The sequence below is a fragment of the Pleurodeles waltl genome, chromosome 9, assembly GCF_031143425.1.
Source record: "Pleurodeles waltl isolate 20211129_DDA chromosome 9, aPleWal1.hap1.20221129, whole genome shotgun sequence".
Taxonomy (NCBI): domain Eukaryota; kingdom Metazoa; phylum Chordata; class Amphibia; order Caudata; family Salamandridae; genus Pleurodeles; species Pleurodeles waltl.
In genome coordinates this window covers 400,724,347-400,747,626 of record NC_090448.1, presented here as the reverse complement: position 1 = coordinate 400,747,626, position 23,280 = coordinate 400,724,347, and positions in this window count along the sequence as shown.

Sequence of the window (23,280 nt, the reverse complement as noted above, 5' to 3'; positions counted from 1 at the left end):
TTACTTCCGTGTTAGGGGTGAGGTGTTCCCAGAAAAAGGTCTCAAGTCGAAATTTGTGAAAGAACTCAGCAAGTTTGGTTTTTAGTTTGAAAATGTCTATTTTCGGGGTTGGAACAAAACCTAGGGCCAGATGTAGCAACCCTTTTGCGAGTCGCAAACGGCGAAAATCGCCGTTTGCGACTCGCAAACGTGGGTTTGCAATTCACAAATGCATATTGCGAGTCGTTACCGACTCGCAATATGCATTTGCGACTCGCAAATAGGAAGGGGTGTTCCCTTCCTATTTGCGAGTCGGAGTGGTATGCAACTCCATTTGCGACCGCGTACGCGTTCGCAAATGGAGTCGCAGTTACCATCCACTTGAAGTGGATGGTAACCCACTCGCAAACGGGAAGGGGTCCCCATGGGACCCCTTCCCCTTTGTGACTGGACCCCATATTATTTTTTCAGGGCAGGGAGTGGTCCAAGGGACCACTCCCTGCCCTGAAAAATCCGAAACTAAAGGTTTCGGTTTTTTTTTGTAGTGCAGCTCGTTTTCCCTTAGGGAAAACGGGCTACACTTCAAAAAAAAAAAACCTGCTTTATTGAACAGCAGGTCGCTAACATGGAGGCCTGCTGACGTCAGCAGGCCTCCATGTTAGCGAGTGCCTATACTCGCAATGGGGCCGCAATTTGCGACCCACCTCATGAATATTCATGAGGTGGGTCATTGCGACCCCATTGCGAGTTGCAGTCGGTGTCTGAGACACCGTACTGCATAGCAATTTGCGACTTGCAAATTGCGAGTCGCAGGGACTCGCAATTTGCAAGTCGCAAATTGCATTATTGCTACATCTGGCTCTTAGTCCCCTGTCTAGTGCTCTTTTTTTCTGGTTCATCCAGGTTCCTCTCGCTCAGGTTTATGACAGTGTTGCCTTTATCAGTCATATCTTGCTGGTGCTGGGGGTACTCTCCTTCAGCACCTCGGGTTCTGAAGTCTCTTCTCTTAGTTTCCAATTTACCCTGTCTTTCTTCCTCTCCCTCTTCCCTGACCTCTTTCTAAAAAAGGAATGTTAGTATATGGCCAGGGTGCAGGGTGGGGAGGGTACATTGGTGTCTGAAAATCAGTAGGGGTTCCAAAGTGGGGGGGTCCCCCTCCAGGGCTGGTTGCTCATTACAGGAAATGGGGTCACCATTTGTGGCTGGTTCCATCTACTCCGTTGGGAACCACGCTGTCCCGGTCTCTGTCGTATGCCCTGGGCAGGGTCATTATCAGAGTCGGAACTCGTATTTCCTCCCGATGATATGTCAGAGGGGTTATTAGGTATTGGGACGTGATCTTCTTTGGTGTAAGGATACACTTTTTCACGTGAGAATTTTGGTAAATCCTTTTGAAACTTGGAGAATTTCCGTTGTGTTAAATACTCCTTAAATTCATTGATGGTTTTATTAGTTCTGTCTAACTTTTTTTTAAAAGAGTGTGGTTAGTCCAGTTTTTTACATTGTTTTCACTGGTCTTTATTTGGATCAACAGGGCCTCAGACAATCTTGTTGCTGTTTTAATGATCAAGACTAGCCAATCACGCATGCATTTCCATGTTATCATGGACCAATCTTTTCTGAATTCCCGGTCTTCTAAGAAGATACGGGGTTCGTTTGTAACAATGAGTCCATTAGATGCTGCATTGTTACGCAGATATTCCGTCAATATGGCCCCATGAAGGATCGTTTTTACCTGTGTTCGTTTTAGTTCAACCAAGGGGTCCCAATCTCCCAGTTGAGACATAGTTTTGGATAATGTAGAATCTCCTAAGAGGGAAGGCGCTGACAAAATACCCAGGACTTCCTCCTCACCTTATGTAATCCGTTCTGCCATGATTCAGGACCGGATCTCTCAGCACTGGTGCTACCTCCAGTTGAAATCAATATATACCGGAAAGTCTGGATATCTTCTAAGCTTGCTCTCACAGCTAGCTGCTGTCTTAAACACGTTTTGCACACAGAGATATGAGAGGGTCTGAGCCCCATACTACCTCCCTGAAACAAGAATCAACAACACGCAGCGTATGGGGATCTTAGTGAACAGGCTGGTCTGGCCTATTCATCTGGTCATCAGATCACAAACGTGGTGATCTAATTATAGGCATGAGGTGTGGTAGTGGTGGCCGTGGACTATATTGGTGGTGGAGGTATTCCACTTTCGGAATAAGTGGTCTCACACACATTATAGTGTCATGCTTCATCATTTGACCATCTATTCCCACCTAGGTAGGATGATACCACCTAGGCGGACTCAACCTCGTCATTAAAGGAACTCTGAGGGAGTTCTGAAATCATATCTTTCTGGATAAAGTGGGGATCCAGTTGAGTGAAAACGTAAGCTAAAATAACCTAAAAAATCACCAGTGTGTCCTACACCTTTAATGACGGTATTTGTTGGTAAGGTTAAAAACACAATTGAGACACTATTGAATATAATGGTTCATGGTGTCATTTAAATCCTAATGACTAACATGTTTCTGCCCTCTCATCTAGCCAAACTGGTCTGGGGCATTCGTCAGGGTCTGCGACCCCTGCTATATATGGGGAGTAGCTTTCTAAGCTAAAAGTGAGCAACACCGTTATAATACACACTTGGGCCAACCTGAGGAATAACTCAGTTAAGGGAGGCCTATGAAGGAAAGAAATAGTGGGATAAATTAAAAGCACGGCATAAACACAGTGCGTGCGGATAATCACTGGAAACCACTGCACACAGGGTGTGAAAAACCATGCTGAAGGTGAAACACACAACCATGCAAAGAGTAGGAAGGGAGCCCTCTTACCAGCTTATGAGATGCGAACTTGAAAGAGATGACAACTTAAATTATTCTCTCCCCTGTCTTAGGTTATTCACTCCTTCTTTTTTTAAGCGTATGTGTTAATTTTGGGGAAAGAAAACAGTAATTTATTCCCAAAACATAATTTTGTTACCTGAATGAGATTCTAAATGCGAGATAGCTGAAGGTATTTTATAACCAAAACATTAGAAAGCATGAGAGCAGCACGAGAGCGAAGGGTTTGCGTTTTCTGAGGTTTCTGTGGCAGTTATAGTAACGGAAATATTGCATTTGTCCTTCCAACAGCATCGGTTTCGAAAGTTCAAAGTAAAGCCATTTTTGTTTCCGTTACAAAGAGTGGTTCCTCTCAGGGTCGGACTGATACAGAAGATAGGCACGGGCACCAGCATAGAAGTGGCCATCATTATTGAATTAGATCGCTAAAAAGGTGGTCCATCATTGCACGTTGAGGCATTTTTAACGTTTAAGGGCATGCTGTATAAGTGTTTAGAAGGTATGGAAGACAGAAAGGATGTGAGCTTGCTGAAGACGATGTTTTTCTGTTAATATTAGAGACATAAAAGTTGGCCCACCAGACCATAAAACAGGCCCCAAAACAGCCAAAAAACAGGCCAAATACTGACTTATCAAACCAGCCCATCGGGCACTTCCTGATTGGCTATAGGCCACTCCGGCCCAGGTTTCTCTTGCAAATTCAGGTAGTTCTGTGTCCATTTTCCTGCAAAATTCAAGATCACTCTTTTCATTATTATGTTCAAACCTCTAAGCAGGGTGTGCAAGCAAATTGGTAATGTGAATTATAGCTCTGCACCAGCTGCATACCTGCGTGTAACATTGACCATGCATTATATAGATAGAAGTATATTGGTCATTAGTTTCCACATTACATCCGATCTTGCACTGTTGCATTTGTACAGCGACTAAAACCCCCTCATGACGCCTCAACGAGTGTTCTGGATGTTTGAGTAAGTAAATTTGTAATGGTGCGGGATAGCCGGCGGAGTGTTTGTTTGTATCGACATGAATGTAGTATGTTTGGTATCAAAAGTGAGGTTGAATGCGTGCTTTAATTGATTTGCAATTAGTCTGTACGGGTATTTATGCACAAAAGTGATTGTGAGTGAGAAATAGCATCTCAGGTTGCTTATACCTCTTGTTAACTGCACCTCACAGACCGGTTCCTAGAGAGCAGTTAGTTTTTTTTTCTTTTTGATGTTCTAGACAGTTGTTGAATATTCTTATTTGTCCCAGGAGGGTGTACCAGAGCTTGAGATTTTCTGAAATAGAACAAGTAATGGAGATACATCATTTCGTCAATGGATTCCACACTGGTGGATCTTAAATATTCCGTTGTTCAAGTCCAGAGACCACTAACTGTGACAGACCAGCTTACAAATGAATTTATAGATGTTTGCTTCCATATGGCGACTGAGAGGGTAATTGGATTCAAATCAAAGCACACATTAAGCACTTGGTAGCTTAAACACTTCATTTGCTTGCCTTGGGATTTGTTGCTTGTTGGGGCATGCAACCTTGGCTGTGGTGCATGGATGACCTTCTTTGCTACACAGAGAGGAACAAATTTAGAGGGAACATTGGTACATGGCTATTTTTGTAGGAAAATTGTGAGTAGGCCTTGTGATAAAGATTAAACAAACTATGGTAAAAGGCCGACTTCACTAAACCTGCACTTCTTGCTTGGGTATGCCACCTTCGGAATGTGGCTCCAGTCACTTGAACATTTAGGCTAAATGTGCAATGTACAACACTGGACAACAAGATGGCTGTACATTTAAAATATGTGTCTGTGCAGTAACTCCAAAGCTCTAGTAGAGCATTTATCAGGTTTAAAAATAAATTCACATGAGTTATTACTAATGGTTGCCCATATGTACAGTTGTGTCTTCACACTTCATACCCCTAGTGATGTGAAATGCTCCAATCTGCATTAGGATCCTGGGCGCCCATCAGAGTACATGGTTGAACGGGTGTTTATGATTTGGCCTACGTGGGACATGCCAGTCAACTCTTTTTATTCAAATGTCAAAGACAATCAAACAAGATAATCATACAGAATATAAATGTCTTTGACATTTGAATAAAGAGAGTTGACTATGTGAGACATGTTGGACATGTCAGTGAGGTTATGGGTTTTGATGACTTGGGGGCACAGTGGGCTGAATGCTGCTGTGCTGTGCATAAGCATGTGTGTTGCAGAGATCAATCCTTCTTGTTTGTTGCTATTGGCTTTGCCAATGCCTATTAAATCATGGTGAAGTTGGCATAGCCTACAGTGGCAGCTGATCATCTGGAAAGCTCTTTTTTCCTTCGGGGCTAGCTTGGGTGTATAGAACACAGTGCCTGCCTATCTATGAATGGTATTTTCTATAATTCTAAGATGGCTGTCATGTTGCGTCTACACATATTATTGCATGGTATAAAAGTAAGGTACAAGACAGCTGGACAATATTTTCTTTACTTCTAATATGGCTGCAGGATTATATTTGCATACAACATGAGGACTATCTTCGAAGTTTAGAAAATACAATTCCAAATGGCCAACCACTGTTTTTGCTTTGAAAATACTACTTACTTTTAAAAGCTAATATCGGGCGAGGGATGAGGATGCATACGCTGAGGCCCCTATTACGAGTTTGGAGGGCAGCAGAGGCTGCCCGCCAAACTCGTACTGCAGGCGGCCTGAACACCGCTGGCCCTATTAGGAGTTCACCGCAGGGCCAGCAGGTGATAACAGTGTTTCCACCCGCCCTGCAGTGAACTGGGCCTTAACATTGAAGTCGGTTCGTAATCAAGCCAGCACCAATGTGGCGGTGCAGCGGGTGAAGCAGCACCTGTTGCGCTTTCCCATGCCCATAATTCAGGCAGTGGAAAACGCGACAGGGCTGTCCATGGGGGCCGCTGCACTGCCCATGCCGAGTGCATGGGCAGTGCAGCGGCCCCCATGGGGCCACCGGCACCCCCTTTCCGCCAGCCTTTGCATGGCGGGTCTATCGCCATGCAAAGGCTGGTGTTAAAGGAGACTTGTAATCCTCAGGGAGCGCTCCCCTGGTGGATTACAACCCCCTAGACCACCAGACTGTCGCGGTCAGACTGCCACTTTGGCGGCAGTCCGACCGCGACCGCCGCCAGGGTCATAATGACTCCCTTAGTCAATAAATGCTGGTTGTAAAACCCAAATGCTCCAGAGGCAGTCCAAATACCAGAATAGGGAGGTCAACAAACAAATCAGGCACGAGGAATTGAAATAGACAAGAAAGTCATCCAATCATTGGCAAGAGGCAGAACTAAAGTCCCCGCTATGCATATGTTGAAGTATTGGTTACAGTGTCTAAATCTGTCTGCAGTGACACCATTGGTGTGAGAATAAATATTTAATTGATTGTGAATAATATTAAGCATGGTACCAAATTAATTTGGGGCTCTGTTGTGAGATAAATATTAATGTGTTAAAATCAGGTAATGCCAACAAATATGCCACATAAATTGCTTTTATTTATGTAACGTGCTGTATAAACAGAGGTTCCCATGCCATATAAATCACTTATTCACATGATTTGATCCTCACATGAAGCACATGACCCTTATGGAAACATAAGGCTGCTGGGGCACATTTTTTCTCATTCTCACCTGAAAGAGCTTTTTTTTGTCTGCCATTGCTTTGATTTCAAAGTATTTTATTGAATTTTTAAAGAAACAAAAAAATGGCATGATTCGGCAATGCAAGATATATATATTGAAAAATGCAGGTACATTTTCTTAATTTCTTGTACAGAAAAACTTAACACAATAAAAAAAAATAAGGAAAACATATCATAAGGTAAACCAAATCTTGTATGTGCAATGAAAACAAGAACAAAAAGTAAATCAGAAGATTGCAGCAATAGGCATGACAGTCCTACAGTTGACAGTGGAAACATTTGATTTCGAGAAAACAGTAATCTGATAACGGACAAGGGAGGATATCAAGGGAAATAGTGGTTATAAGACCATTTCATTGTGGAGTGGGGATCTCATGGCGGTTTGGTAATGGCAAAATAGTTATCTAACGTCTTCCAAACAAATCTGGATTGTGGTAACCAGAGGATGTTTTGGAGAGAAATGTTGTCAGCACCCGTAAGTAAGATAACCAGTCCAAACAGGACTTGAAAAAGGTGGCAGCAGTGTTTTTCCAATTGTTGAGGACGGACTTACATGTTGCAGACAATAAAAAGTCCAACAGAAGAATATTATTATTTGTTTTGAGCTGTGGGTCAAGAAAGCCTTGAATGAGTGAGAGAAAATCTTGTTTTAAATGGAACCCAAACAGGATTTGTAGAAAATCGAATTCAAATTCCCAGAAGTGGGAAACACAGCTACAACAAATGATAAAATGTGGGAGGTCACCAGTGGCTTTATTACAGTTCCAACATGTTGAGTCTGCTCTTAAAGACATCTCATGTAGACGAGATGGATTCCAGAATGTCCTATGCAAGAGCCAATATTTCGTTTGGGATAAAGAGGGAGTGATTTTCTGAGAGACTACCAATTTCCAAATCAGGCCCCAGTCGTTTGGGGAGATAGTCCCAAGTATGTCCCATTTTCTCAATAGTTTTGACGTTAGTTGTATTATGTTTTAACAGGTGGTAAAACCTGGAGATTTGATGGCCGTATTTAATAAAGGAGGAGATGATTGTGGGGAGAGAGGGGACCCCGTTGAGGCAATAACTTTGGATAAACTTGCTTTGAGCTTAAGGAAGTCACAAAAGTCTACATCTGGGAGGTTATATTATTGTAATTCCCTGAAGGAGAGGGGAGCCTGGTGGGTACTTAATTGTTTTTAAAAAATGGATGTCGTTAGTTGCCCATGATTGCCAAAAGATGAGCTCTCCCTAGATTTTGATTTTAGAAGTATACCAAAGTGAGGTCAGGTTAGACTGGGTAGCTGGGGTCTCTAGGAGCCTATCAAGCCTCAGAAGAACCCCTTTTGTATTGTTAAAGATATATTTGGCTGGTAGGGAGTTTGTTGTTTTGATAGCCAGAAGCACAATCACCCACAATTTATTTTTCAACAGCTAACAAGTGGGGTGTCATTCTGGGGCTGTGAAAACCATAAAGATTCTTATCTGGCTAAGAAAGCAATTTGGTAGTTTTTCAAATCGGCCAAGTTAATTTCACCGAGAGTCGTAGGGAGGGGCAGTTTTCTATGGAAATTCTAGGGTGCTTGTTTTCCCATACACATTTTGTTAATGCCTTGTCAAATTTACGGTGGAAGTCATCAGATAGTACAAGAGGTAGCGTGCTTTTAAGGTAGTTCACTATCACAGTCATCATCATCTTGATGGTCTCTGAGGGGCCCCACCAAGTGATGAATTTAGGAATTCCAACCATCTAGTAAATTTTCAGTTTTTGTTAGTGTCAATTTTCACTGTGTTGAAGGGCTTCTAATAAGTTTGAGGTAAATTCTAGCCCTAGATATTTTATACATTGGGGTTACCTCGAGAGACATGTGCAGCTGAGGAGAGCGCTAATACAGAGATTGTTTAAGCCCATGACTTCTGACTTTATATCATGCAACTAGGGCATAATCATCTATGATCTGTAGTAGTGGGGGTATTGATTGGCTAGCATTCTCGATCGTGCTCAAAATATCATTGGCATAAGCCGCACCTTCCCTATGGTTTTGTTGAAGTTAACACCAGAGATGGAAGATTTGTTTGGAATGCTGTAGAGTAAAGGCTCAAGGGTCAGAATGTATAGAGAAGAGGATGGGGAGCAGCCTTGTCTGGTATCTCTTTCTAAATTAAACGTCAGGAACAACAAACCTTCAGTGCTCACCCTCATAGGGGGTCCATGTAACGGGCTACGACCATCTTAGAAAAGGTCTTACCCAAGTTAAACTTCAGGAAGGCTTCATGTAGGAATGTTCAGGAAACTCTGGTAAATGTGTTTTTGGCATCTAGGATTATCGTCACAGTGTCCAAGTTCATGGTTTCAGGTTTTTCAATAATATGGCAGAGGAGACACGTGTTAGCATTAGATAGCTGATTCCTCATGAAACCCACCTGTGTGTGATTAATCAAGCATGGTGAAAAGGTTCTACCCTTTCAATCAATCAAGCAATCAATCGTAGCATTTGTATAGCGCAACACTATCAACCCACAAGGTATCTGGGCGCTGAGGGTGCTGAGTTCCTGTCAAAACGCCATGTCTTGAGTCTTTTTCTGAAGTCCGCCAGGGAGGGAGCTGATCTGAGGTGGAGGGGCACGCTGTTCCAGGACTTGGCTGGTATGTAAAAGGAGAGACCCCTGCTGTGGCTGTGATGGAGGCGGAGTGAGTGTACAAGGTTGAGCGCGGAAGAGCGTAGTTGTCTTGCTGGGAGACGTAGAAGCTCAGTTGATGGTTGATGTAGGATGGCCCTAGGTTGTGGAGAGCCTAGTATGCGAGTATGAGGATTTTAAATTGGCATCTCTCCTGGACGGGGAGCCAGTGGAGGTTTGTAAGGTGTGAGGTGATGCTAGAATCCTTGAGGAGGTTGAGGATGAGTCTTGCTGTGGTGTTCTGTAGTCTGGAGTCTTTTGATTAGCTTGGAGGACATTCCAGTGTAGAGAGCATTGCCATAGTCGAGGCGGCTACTGACCAGGGCGTGCATGATGATCTTTCTGGTGTTGGTAGGGATCCATCTGAAGATTTGGCAGAACATACTGAGGATGTGGAAGCAGAAGGCGGCGACTGAGTTTACTTGTTGATTCATGGATAGTTGGCAGTCGAGGATGATGCAGAGGTTTTGTGCCTGGTCTGATGGAAAGGGTGTTGGTCTGAGTTCTGCTGGCCACCAGCTGTGGTCCCAGCTGGAGGTATTCTTCCCGAAGATCAGGACTTCCGTTTTGTTGGTGTTTAGTTTGAGGTAGCTGTGTTTCATCCATGTTGCAATGTTGGTCATGGCGTGGCAGAAGTTGGCTGTGGCGCTGTGGAGGTCTTCAATGAGAGAGAGGATTTGTTGAATCTCGTTGGCATAGGAGACTATATTGAGTCCGTAGGATCTGATGATGTCTGCGAGGGGGATCATGTAGATGTAAAACAGGGTGGGGCTGAGGGAGAATCCTTGGGGTATGCAGCAGGTGATGTTTTTAGGGTCAGATGTGAAGCAAGGAAGGTAGGTGCCCTGCTTGCGGCCTGAGAGGAAGGAGACGACCCACTTGAGGGCACTTTGCTTATGTTGTGGAGTCTATTGAGGAGAGTTTGATGGGAGACTGTATCAAATGCTGCAGAGAGGTCCAGAAGGATCAGAGCTGCCAACTCTCCTCTGTCGAGGAGGGAATTGATGTAATCCGTGGTGGCGATCAGTGTGGACTCCATACTATGGTTGGCCCGGAATCCTCTGAATCCTGATTGTGAGGTGTCGAGAAGGTTGTTTCCTTCGAGGTAGTCGATGAGCTGTTGGTTGATGGCTTTCTCAAGCAATTTGGACGGAAAGGGAGGCAGCAAGCTCGGTCTGTAGTTTTTAGGTCGCTGGGGTCGGCAGGGATCTAGGAGAGTTTGATGGGAGACTGTATCAAATGCTGCAGAGAGGTCCAGAAGGATCAGAGCTGCCAACTCTCCTCTGTCGAGGAGGGAATTGATGTAATCCGTGGTGGCGATCAGTGTGGACTCCATACTATGGTTGGCCCGGAATCCTCTGAATCCTGATTGTGAGGTGTCGAGAAGGTTGTTTCCTTCGAGGTAGTCGATGAGCTGTTGGTTGATGGCTTTTTCAAGCACTTTGGATGGTAAGGGAGGTAGCAAGCTCCGTCTGTAGTTTTTAGGTCGCTGGGGTCGGCGGAGGCATTCTTTAGGGGGGGTTTGACCTCTGCTTGCTTCCATTCATCCGGGAAGGTTGCGTGAGGATGGAGGTGTTGAGGATGCAGGTTAGTTCCGTGCTAATAGCATTGGCTCCGAGGTTGAAAAGCCAGTGGGGGCAGGGGTTGATGGTTCCCCCGGAGTGGATGGATGACATGATGGCTGCAATGGTATGTATGGTGGTCAGGTACCAGGTGGTTATCTTGTGGCTAATGCTCGTTGATTGAGAGATGTTGTCTGGCTGATGGTGTAGGGTGGGGGGGTCGAAATTGTTGTATATGGGGTTGGTCTTGCTGTGGAACTTGTCTGAGAGGGTGTCGCAGAGATTCTGGGAAGGGTGGATGGTGGTCTTTGTAGCTATCGGGTTGGAGAACTCCTTGATGATTTTGCAGAGTTCTTTCATGTGGTTGGCTAAAGTGCGGATGGGACAGTGATCGCTGCTTTCTTTGCTGCCTGGAAGTTTTGGTGGTAGGCGGCTATTTCGACAGGCTTCTTGATCAGGCGTCATTGTTTCTCGAGTCAGTGGCAGTTGCGTTTAGAGTTTGTAAGCTTTGGAGTGTACTATCTTTCTGGCTTGGAGATGTTGTTGGTTTTAGCTGGTTTCAGTGGAGCAAATCTGTCGGCGGATTGCGTGATCTAGGTGAAGTTTTTAACGGCTGGGTTGAGATCTGCTGTGGGCTCGGATTGTGAGATGTCTAGGCCCTGTGCCCATAGAGTCTTGGTTACCTTGCCCCTGCTTCGACAGGGATGCTGTGGTGCTTGGTGGTGGTGTGCTGGGAAATGGAGATGGTAAAGTGGACGATGTCGTGGTCGGGCCAAGTGAGTTCCGTCACGTGAGTGAAACTGATTCTGTAGCTGGAAGTGACTATGGCATCAAGTCTGTATCCGGCTTTATGCATGGGTTTGGTGGCCAGTTGGGTGAGGCCGATGTTGCTGTGGTTCTCCATGAGGGAAGTGGAGTTGGTGTTGTTGGGGTCGTTGAGGTGGAAATTGGAATCGCTGAGTAGGGCATAGTGGAGGGAGTAGCTGGCGAGGGGGGCGATGAGGTTGATGATGACTTCGCAGAAGGCTGGGCATGGTCCCAGGGGTCTGTTTACAAGGGTGCCTCGAATCAAGGTCTTGGCATGGGTCTAGAGCCAAAAGTTGAGGTGCTCCCTGAGGGGTGTCGGGTCATCGTTGGTGATGGTGTATTAGATGGTTACCTTGAGGATGATGGTGATGCCACCATCATGTTTGTTGGTGCGGTCCCGGTGTTCCATCTTGTAGACGTCATGGGTGGCCATGGATATGTCGGGTTTGAGGAGGGTGTTAGCCATGTTTCGGCTAATGAAGGCGATGTCCAGCTTCTAGATAGTGATGGTGTCCCAGACGTCTGTGGAGTGTTTGCATGTGGAGAGGGTGTTTAGCAAGATGCAATGGAGTGGTGCTTGGTTGTTTGTAGATCACTGTGTGGTGCAGTGCGGGTGTCAGTGTGGGCAGGTTGGCCCATGTTGCAGGAGAAACGACAGTGTTGGCAGTTGGAAGGTCCTTTAGTTGAGTGTGGGACGGCTATGAAGCAGCTGTTGATGGGACCTGGAGCTCCTTGGTGGTGTAGCGGTGGGGGGGCTGAGAGGACAGGGGTCCTAGCATTGGCTGCGGCCCAGGCATGGACGGGCACAGACGGGCTTGCCTTTTTCACCTTTTACATAGAATTTTGCCATATATTTTTGCATCCAAATTGATTAAAGACATTGATCTGTAATTCTTCGTATGGGTTGTATCCTTACCCCTTTTTGGGATCACTACAATGGTGGCCTCACTGGCCATGCCGACAATAGCACTGGAACTTGAGCAGTGATGGAAGAGATTAAGAAGTGTGAGGCTAAGGATGGAGGTGAATGTTTTGTAAAATATAGCCGAAAATCCATCTGGTCGTGGGGCTTTGTGTGATTTCAGAGACTTGAAATCGTCTAATTGTAATGGTGAACCAAGGGCTATCTTCTCTAAATTGGTTATACCGGGTATCTGTAATTTATTGCGGTAGTCCCTGCATTTTTCATTAGAAGAGTTTGAGTTGTCCTCATTAAGTGCACTAATGCTCTTGTTGGATTGTTTATGTTTCAAATATGGCGCTAGCATTTTACCGGCTTTGCTTGCCTCATAGAGTTTTAAGCTCTTGTATTTGTTAATCCAAACCCAATCTTTCTAACTCGAAATCCTATTGTATTCATATTTTTTATTGTTAAGAGTTTAAAGGATTTGGGTGTCCGGATTGAAAATGTGGGAAGCCTCTAAGGATTTGACCACTTTCTGAAGTTCCTGGTGGCTTTTATTGTGGGCCTTATACAACTTAGATTGGAGTTCAATTAGTGAGCACCTAACCGCAGCCTTGAATGCGTCCCAAAATATAGTAGGCAAATTATCTAAGTATGAGTTATCTTTGATGTAATTCCGTATAGAATTTTCAATGATCTCTTTGGATGCCGCATTGCTGAGTGACTCATCATTGAATCTCCAGATTTTACAAGAATGCCTCGTAGTTGTACCAAAAAGGGATGACGTAACGGCTGAGTGATTAGAAACTAGTCTCGGGAGGATGTCTGTTTGATCGATCAAGTGTGCGTGTCTTAGATATCAGGAGGTAATCTATTCTGGAGTATGCTTTGTGTGGGTTGGAGGAGAAAGTGCAGTCCCTAGGATCAGGGTGTTGCAGTCTCCAAGAGCCATGAAGGCTAAATTGTGAACAAAGTTTGCGGAGTGCTTTGTGGGATTTGGAGGGTTGCAATAAGGTTTTTGACTGTCTATAAAGAGTAAGGTCCATAGTGAGACTAAAGTCTCCATGCATGACAATCAATCCATCAGCAGGGATTTGGCCAAAGAAACAATTAGGAAGTACCAGAATTCCGGGTCGTCGGTGTTTGGGCCATATACGTTCAGGACATAGAAGTAGTTCTTGTTCTTGGATAGTTTTGTTAAAATCAACCTTCCTCTACCATCTGTTATATGGGTATCTATGGGTAAGCCTGAGGTTTTGTTGATCAGTGTTACCACACCTCTTTTCTTATTTAGAGCAGGGAAGCACAGGGCATTGCTAAGCCAGTTACGTTCAAACAATGATAATTCCTTACAGGTAATCTTGGATGCCTGTAAAAAGTATGTCTGCTTTAAGTTTATACAGGTAGTTCTCAATTTTATAGGCTTAACCGGATGGTTAAGCCCCTTCACATTTAAGGAGATTATTTTCAAATTCACTTCAAGGGGGTCGTTAGTCACAATGTTGGACTGTGTTAATGAATATGAAAAGTATGGATGGAGAAAATGAGTCAAAATTATAGTGAGGACGGATGTGTTGGGCATAACTCTTTAAGGGTAATCTCCATATCCATGTAAGCATCTTCCTAGAGTATAGTTGAGTCGATATTATCTCTATATGGGTGTGGATGGTAGAACTTCAAGGCTAAGGAATAGACATCAGCATGAAAAGGAAGTGGATTGCCAAACCAGACTATATGTCAGGAGTCAAAAAAGAACAAAATACATAAAAACACAATTGAGTACAAACAGAAAAAGAAATAAACCAACACTCTGGTCCCACACCCATCTGACCAGTCCACACAGTCAACCAACCCACCTGTAACAATAAGTGTGAGGGGGACGACAGCGGTGTGAGAACCCGGTTGCTGCAAGTATACAATATGAGGCAGAACAAAAGGTAAAGCAATGGGTCTGCAATCTTGAAGAGCACGATATGCAGAGTGATTGTAGGAATTGGGAATTGGAGTACAACCAAGGCCAAGAGAGGGCCCATAACTGGGAATTAGAAACTTGTACAGTATAACAGTCACAGCTCCGGCAATGAGAACACATTGGGCGGGTAGTAAACCTTATCACACATCTGCCGCAAGAGTCTGTTGATAAGAAAAGTAGATTGTGCCACATGAGACAACTACCATATAAGGGTAATCTGTAACATAGGCGCAACCGGGTCAAGGCTATCTCAAATTTTGCATGTTGAACGTATGTATAAAGAAACAATTGACATGCAATAATATAAACTTGACAATCAGATAACATATATGTGTTCTATGCACCCCCCACCCCCACCATCAGCGCCTTGAGACCCTAGCGGGTGTGTAGCGCGCTTTACAAATGTTTGATTGATTGATTGATCTAGGAAGGTTTGCAGGTCGCTGTACTCATCGAAGATGTGGTGTTTTCCATCAGCAAGGACTTTACCTTTTGCAGGACTTATGAACCAAAACTAGAAATTTGCATTCCTGATTATAGTTCTGAGGGCAAGGAAACCTTTTCTAATTTCCACAGTGGATTTGGAGTAGTCTTGTGATGTGAATATTGTGTGACCATTCCACAGGATATGATTGATTTTACGCAAGTGGTTAGAATTAGTTCCGTATGTTGATATCTCAGCTGACAACAGACATGTTGGGGTGTGATATTCCTATTAGTGGGTTTGAATGATGGGGTACAATGTGCCCTTTCTAGTATAAAGTCTTTTTTAAAGGTTAAGCTTGTCACTTGTTTAATCCAACTTTCCAAGAAGGACATACAGGAGTCTGATGAGTCCTCTGAGTCCTCAGACACTCCAAAGACACGCAAATTCCCTCTGCGGTTTCTGTCTACCAGTTCAGCCATATCTCTCTGCAAAGACTTGGTTGAGATGTGTAGTTTCTGGGTATCCTTGTTTAAGAGTGTAGTGTTATCCTCTCAGGAGCTGATTCGCGTTTCTGCTTTGGTCACTTTGACGTTAATAGTGTTAATGTCAGTTCAGATCGTATATAATTCTTATTGCATCACATCAGTATTTGTCTTGTGGACTTGGCTAATTCACGCCATGATGTTGTTAATGCCTTATTTTCTTTTGATAGGAGAGTGGGGGTTTCACTTTGGTGCACTTATGGCTTGTTTTGGTTTCCTTTCCAAAAACGATTTGCAGTAAGCGCCAGACTGTCACAAGGCATGGGCTTAACTTACAGAAGCAAACCTCGACCTATGAAAGAAGTTGTAAAGTGTGGAGACAATAAATGCAAGGTAGTGTGCAGATTTAGGGGCCGCTCTGGTCTGTTCGTAGTTAAGGAACACAGTCACAATGAACTGAGGCTCCAAGCGGTTGAGTACAGTGTCTCAAACGTTTGGCAATTACGACAACACTAGAACACAGGGGAATGCGAGTAAATCCTTTGTATGTAGTAAGCAACTGGATATTGGTAGTTTGCCGTAATGAAGCCCAAAGTGGTGACTGGGTATGTCTGCGTGTGTCACTAGGGAACCAGGAGTCCACACAAGCCAGGGGATGATGGTGGATCTGCAGCTCAGTTAAAAAAATCAATCGCAGCACTACCACAAATACAGACCAAATGACATAAAGTAATGTCGGGTAATCCAAGGGTATTCCTAGTGCACATTTGTAAGAGTTAGCTGACAAGCAACGACATAGAAAAACAGACTTGTTTCTGGTGATTTTTAACAAAGAATTGTTCCTCTCCAGTGATGTTTAGGATGTCATGGGGCAGAGCACCATTTTAAGGTCAGGCAGATTGTGCAGAGGCTTTTAGGGGTTACAAGGCACTGCTAGGCTCCAAGAATGACTTAGGGGGTCATTATGAAACCCGGCGGTTCAGACCGCCACCGACACGGCGGTCTGCGCCTGCATATAATGCACATAGGGAGGGACGTCGACAGGCAGCCTGACGGTGGAGGAAATCATTGTTCGACAGGAAGAATTGCAGGTAATCTCCGTTAATTCCTGCAGTGGGCAGGTTCTCTGTACTCGGGATTCCCATTACTGGCACCATCTTTTGTCGCATCTGGGGTGACCTGCAGACCGTGGTTTTGGCAGTTTGTACACCGCGGCAGCAGGAGCGACAATGCAGCACGGTTCAAGCTGCACCCCCTTTGCCTGCCATTGTCAAAATTGTGGTTGGTACCTAAAAACAAAGAACATAACCTATAACAAGAACAATAGCATTTTGTTATACCTCTCTTCTGGATCAGCAAGCTGTGATTTCTCTTCATCAATTGGACATCTGTTCGGTCAGCTTCAGCAATGGGCAGTGAAAGGGCATGGTTCAGAGACAGGGACTCTAAGCTATCTGAACCATTTAAGAAGCAATCTCTAAGGGATCAGCATTCAGCATTAGTAATTTAGCAGTGAAGTCAAAGTTGGAAATAAAGTCATCAGAAACTGTTCAGCTCCTCAAACAAAACCTCTACAGGGAAAAATCAGAATAGAATAAGCCTTCCTCTCCTCTGTGCAGTCGGGCTAAGTTAGAATGTCCTAAAGAACTTCCCACCCTGTCATTGGTCAGAAAGTCGAACGTTTACAATTAGTCCAATAGAAATAAAAACCCAAATCTAAGATATAACTAAACTGTCTTTCACATGTCGATGATTGGCTCCTTTTCTCCTGTCCCCATCATCAGACTCATCCGGTAACCTTCTTGTAGCGATCCGTACTTCAGTCAGTGCATCCATTGTTGGTTCCTGGGAACATCGCTGTCTCACGCATCAAACTATACAAATTAGCAACTCCCAATACAAGATATTCTAGCAGGCAGTTCTCATGAGAAAGTTAAAGACATCTGCTAACGTTTGGTCAACACAGTGCGTACAATAAATGCATTGATTTCTCTGGACATACATTCCCACGATTTTATTAAACATTGCAGCTTAATATGAGGCTGTGCAAACTTTGCTCAAACCTTGCTAACTTAAGGCCTATAATTAATAAGGAAATACATAGCACAAAATCGTTAATGTGACATACAACTACAATTTTCTAAAAGCATACACTTTGAATAATAATTAATATGCATTCTCTAAAAGCATTACATATTTTATGATGGCCACTCAAGTTGGCACATTTTCTAAGTCGCACATTACTTTCTACAGTAGTCACATTCTATGCAAATCCTTAACCCAAAATACATTAAAATCATTAATAAGTAAATGCAGCTTTCACAATCCCTCCTCTGATGAATAAATATGTTGTCACACTTTACATCATTCCATATAATTTTTTGTTCACCTAAAATTTGCTTTCCCTGTAACTTTTATTTCTCCTTTCCCTTTTCGAATTTTCTCTAAAGTACTTTTCCATTTTAATTTCTTCCAGAATAATCAATATTATCTACATTATTTTCAAAATATACCGTTCCCTAGGTTGCCCAGCCAATTTCCTACAGAAGCAAAACTTTTGCCAACATTTTTTCCCACACTCCTGGTTCTTTCAGCTCTCTCATTATCATTAGTCAAATTGTTAATAAGGCTTCTAATTTCTTTACTATTATTAGGTATATGTGAGCTACAATGTTGCGAGTTCAGCATTTTACAAACTCCACCCTCCTTTGCTGAAAGGATGTCTTACGCAAGGCGGTTCTGAAGAGTCATAGATCATACCGCAGCCATTTCTGTATCCATTAGGATCATGACTCCTGAAAATTTTGTCAGCACGTTATTCACAATAGTATACAACTTTCTAATTTTCAAAAAATTTTAAAAAAAATCCCACTGAAGGAATTATTGCTCCAAATATGTCTCCAACTATGCCAGAAGATGATTCTCGCTTTTCTCTAACATGATGTAATTCAGTCGTAGGTACTGTATTCAGGTTCTCAAGGTGATAAATCTTTGGGAAAACTATCCCCAAGTAACATGTGCCATACCATCCTCTTGGAAGATGGTAATATGCATTTGGTCTTTGTTGGGTCTTATCCATTTAAAATTAACGTCCATTTACTCTGAAACAAAAACACATGCCTACATTTACTCATTCCCACAAACAATGTATCAGTCCTAGATTTTGGCCTATATACACAAAGCTCCCCTATGTGTTGCGCTTCTATAGCTAATTTCCCTTGCATCTTTATTTCGCTAAATGCATGATCATCTCTAAATGTCCTCTTTTCTAAGCTATTTTCTATTTTCTCCTATAATGCCTTTTTCCTATCTTATCCAAGAAACTCTTTTCTCTAAGTGTAAGCAAGCACTTGAGTTGTGTCTGTGTGCGTAAGCTGTGCCAAATGTCATTGTAGGATCAGAGAATCCTCAGACCAATTCTATGGTGTTTTCCTTAGCTACTCAACTTAGGTACTTAATTATAGGAACAAATGAAAATGCTACATTGTGATTTGAATACAAGTACTGAATGTACTCAAGCTTATAGAATCTTGTCAGTAGAAGACTGCAACTTATTCCATAAGTAAGGGGCAAACTATGGTAAGTAACTCGTTCCTCCACTTATGAAGGAATCTGTGTGCAGACAGAACATTCTCTCGTATCCATTGTCTCAAATACTCACGCAATAAGCAATCGAAAACATTAGAAGAAAGATCCCCTTGGTTGCTGTCTATGTGCAAATATTTCTAGCCTAAACGTATCTATTTCTGTAAGTGCAGTAGTTGTCTCTAAAGCAGAGGCATAGTTGGACAGTGTCATGCTCACAATCGACACCAAACACAATATCATACATACAATCGCCAAACAAATATCTATGTATTTACAGGACCTATTCTTCCTAACCTGTTGGCTATAGTTACTCATGATCTGTAAAGAATCAGAAAGTAGAAGAGAAAAATTATAACAATGCATCAAAACAAAACAAAAATCTTCAATCTTCTTTAGCAGTTATTTACAGCTTTCAGTCTTTCTTTCAGGACCTTTTGTCAAAAATAGGTAGCCTATCAAAATCGGTAATTTTTCAAAATCAGTTTAGCAGCTTGTCAATATAGGTTATATAAAGTCTCTTCCAGTTACTCTCAATAGTCTCTTTTACACTTTTCTAGATTCACAATTTTACAAAGTTCACTTCAGTGATCTTCTTCACGTGCCAAAATATTGACCTGGGATTTCTCGATCAAAGCAAAAAGACAAAAATTCACTCTGCCATTCACTTGTCGTTGCATATGCCCATTCAGGACCTGTGTATCTCCGATTTGCAATTCTCCTTCTTTTCAATCTTCAATCTCTGTTTAATTCTCCATCACTCAAATCTTCTCTTCTTGTTGTGTCTATTTCTTCTTCAATTGTTGTCACTGTAATTTCTTATTTCCTCTTGGCTTATGATTTTGGCCACTTATCTCCTTTCAGTGGACCTTTTGTCAATGCTCTTTTTAGTGCTGGACTTGTAACTTCTCTTTGTTCTGCAGGATTTTCTCTTGATGTACCTGCAACTGGTTCAGGAGACGTCAGATCATTTTGGCTTTGAGCCGCTCATCTCCTTCCACCTGGGGGTCTCTAGTTTGCTCTGTTTGTCTTTCAAGACCGTCTGCCTCTGGGAGAGCCCTCTTCTGACTAGACTCTCCTGCTACCTCAGTCGAGGTTTGTTCACTGTCACTCTCCTGTATGTCTTCCACTTCGTCTCTCACAGGAGTGTTCGAACCACTTTCAGTTTGCTCAGATTCAGTCTCTGATTCTCCAGTTTCTTTCTCTGAGCCTGAGTTTTGTCTGGAAGTTGTTGGTACTCTCAACAACTCTTCTTCATTGTCCAATGGACAGGGTACTTTTTGAGTATGGCTGGCATGAATCCAGTTTGGAACTCCAGCACACTTCACAGCTGTAGTAGTAATCGGTACCACTTGGTATGGGCCTTTCCACTGAGGCTCCAAACAAGCCTTGCTCACGTGTTTTCTGATCACAACCCAATCTCCTGCTTTCAAGTTGTTGCTTTGTCTTGAGATGGTTGCAGTGTGGTGGCTTCCACCTGATGAGATAAAGAGCGAACCACATCAGCAGACCTTTGCTGTAATCCAACACCATATCATCTGTTATGTTCACAATAGCATTGGCAAGAACCGCTGGCAACCCCATTGCTATGCCCATGAGGATTTCATGCGGGAACTGTCGAGGATGTTCCTCATACTCATCAGAAGTAACAGCAGCGAGTCAGCCCATTTCAGATTCGTGGAAGCAAACATCTTTGCAGTTCTTGACTTCAAGGTACCATTCATTTGCTTAACTAGTCCTGAGGCTTCAGGGTGGTAGCTACAATGCAACTTCTGCTCAATGTTTAAAGCTGAACATAGTAATTTAATTGCTTCATTATTGAAGTGACTTCCTCTATCTGATTCCAAAAGACCGGAAAACCAAAACGAGGTATCAGTTCCCTAAGCAGTAATTTTTCTACCGTAAGGCTGTTATTTCTACGTGTAGGATAAGCTTCAATCTAATGACTAAAGATACAATCACCAACACATATCTCAATCCTCCACACACTGGCATCTCAATAAAATCCATCTGCATTCTGCTAAATGGACCTCCCGCTCTTCCAATGTGGCTCATATTGACCACCGTCCCTTTCCCCACGTTCATCTGCTGATGATGCAACGGTGGAAAATTGCTTCAGAAATGTGTTTAAACTTTGGATTGAACCAAAACTGCCTAAAGAAGTGAATCATGGCATCCCTTCCAACATGTGCTTGACCATGATAATATTTAGCCATTTGAGTCAACAAATTGTTTGGTAAAACCACTTGTCCCTCCACGGACACCCATACGTCGTCCTCACGCTGAACACATTTTAACTTTAACCAGGATTTCTTTTCATCTTTGTCAACATTATCCTGAAGTGCTTTCAGCTCTTCCCAAGTTTCTATGACATGTAGTGCATAATTTGGGCACATTTCTTCTTCAGGTAACAATTCCCATTTATCTTTCAATAATATACAGTTTAATGCGCAAAATCTTGTGACTTGATCCGCATATCCATTTCCCATTGACACAAAATCTTGTGATTTCAGGTGTGCACTGCATTTCACCACAGCAATCCTTTCAGGCATTTGTAAAGCTTGTAATAAATCATGAATCCTTTCGCCGTTTCTAATTGGTGAACCAGAAGAGGTCAGGAAATCTCTCTGTGACCATAGCTGACCAAAGTCATGGACTATTCCAAATAAATGGTAACTTTAAGCTGTGCAGAGACATGGCATGCTCTCATAAGGGCTACCAACTCAGCCACTTGTACAGAATACACTCCTCGGAGCCAGGACACTTTGATTATACCAGGAATTGTGCACATAACATATCCTGCTCTCATTGTTCCTATTGTTATCTCTTAATCAGGAACCATCAACAAAAATAATTCGGTCATTTTCAGCCAATCGAGTATCTCAAATATCGGGTCTCGGTTTTGTGCACAAATCAGTAACCTCCAGACAGTCATGTTCAACTTCTTTCAATTTGTCAACCTCAATATTCTGTTTTGGAAGTAAAGTTGCTGGGTTATGCACTGTACACCTTTTCAATGATATATTGGGCGAACCCAGGATGACAGTCTCATAGCGTGTCAACCTGGCATTAGTCAAGTGTTGTGACTTGGTTCTGGTAAGTAAAACTTCAATAGAGTGAGGGACCATAACAGTTAAAGGATGTCCCTTCACAATGCTCTCACTCTGAGTGAGGTTCAGTCCAACTGCAGCAACTGTGCATAAACAGCCAGGTAAAGCTGCTGCAACTGGGTCCAAAGTAGCTGAAAAATATGCTCGTGGGCGGTTTACACCACCATGGACTTGTGTCAACACGGACAAAGAACATGCATCACGCTTATGACAAAACAACATGAAGGGTTTTGTGTAGTCAGGCATTCTCAAATCCAGGGCTTTGCACAGGCTATCTCTCAACTCAGTAAAGGCTTTTATACAGGCTTGATCTAACCATAAGGGGACAGTAACTTATTTGTGAGTCAGCTTCTGCAATGGCTTTGAAATGACTGAAAAGTTAGGAATCCACTGACGACAATACCTCACCATTCCCAGGAACATCCTGACATCTCTCTGTGTTGCTGGGGGATTCATCTGCAATATGGCTGTCACCCTTTCTCTAGAAATGTTCCTAGTCCCCTTCTCAATTAGATGACCCAAATAATTCACTTCTTTCTGACAGTACTGTAATTTTGCTGGAGACACTTTGCGCCCGTTCTCTCCCAAGTGATTTAATGAAGCAATAGTATCATACTTGCATGCTTCTCTTTTCTTTTACGCAACTAACAAATCATCAATGTACTTTACTAACATCGATTTGAAAAGCATTTTCAATGACTCCAGGTTCTTTTTCAGGATCTGGTTGAAAATGGATGATGACTCTGAAAACCCTTGAGGAATTCTACACCAACAGTAGACTCGGTCCAAAAAATTAAAACAGAAACAAATTGACTATCCTCAGGAAGAGGTATAGAAAAGAATGCTTGTGGCGGGTCTATTATGGTGAACCATTCAGCATCGCATGGGATGTGAAACAATATCACTGCTGGATGTGGCATCATGGAACAACAGTTAATCACAGTGTAATTTACCTTCCTCAAATCCTGAACAATCTGAAATTTCCAACATGGCTTTCGCAATCCCATTATTGGTGAATTACATGGGCTGCTCAATACTTTTTATTAAAATACCCTGGTTTACAAATTCCGCAATTATGGGTGAAATCCCTTCAATCGTGTCCTGTGTCATATGATATTGCGGAATTTGGGGGAAAATCACATTTGGCTTGACTGGGACTTTAACTGGCTCAACTCCTTTGATTAGACCAATGTCTTTTCCTGTAAAATCCCACACTTCCATTTTCACCGTTACCTGTAAGTCAGAAGGAAGATCTCTCACTTGAAAACTGGAACAAAATGATCAAAGGGTACTCC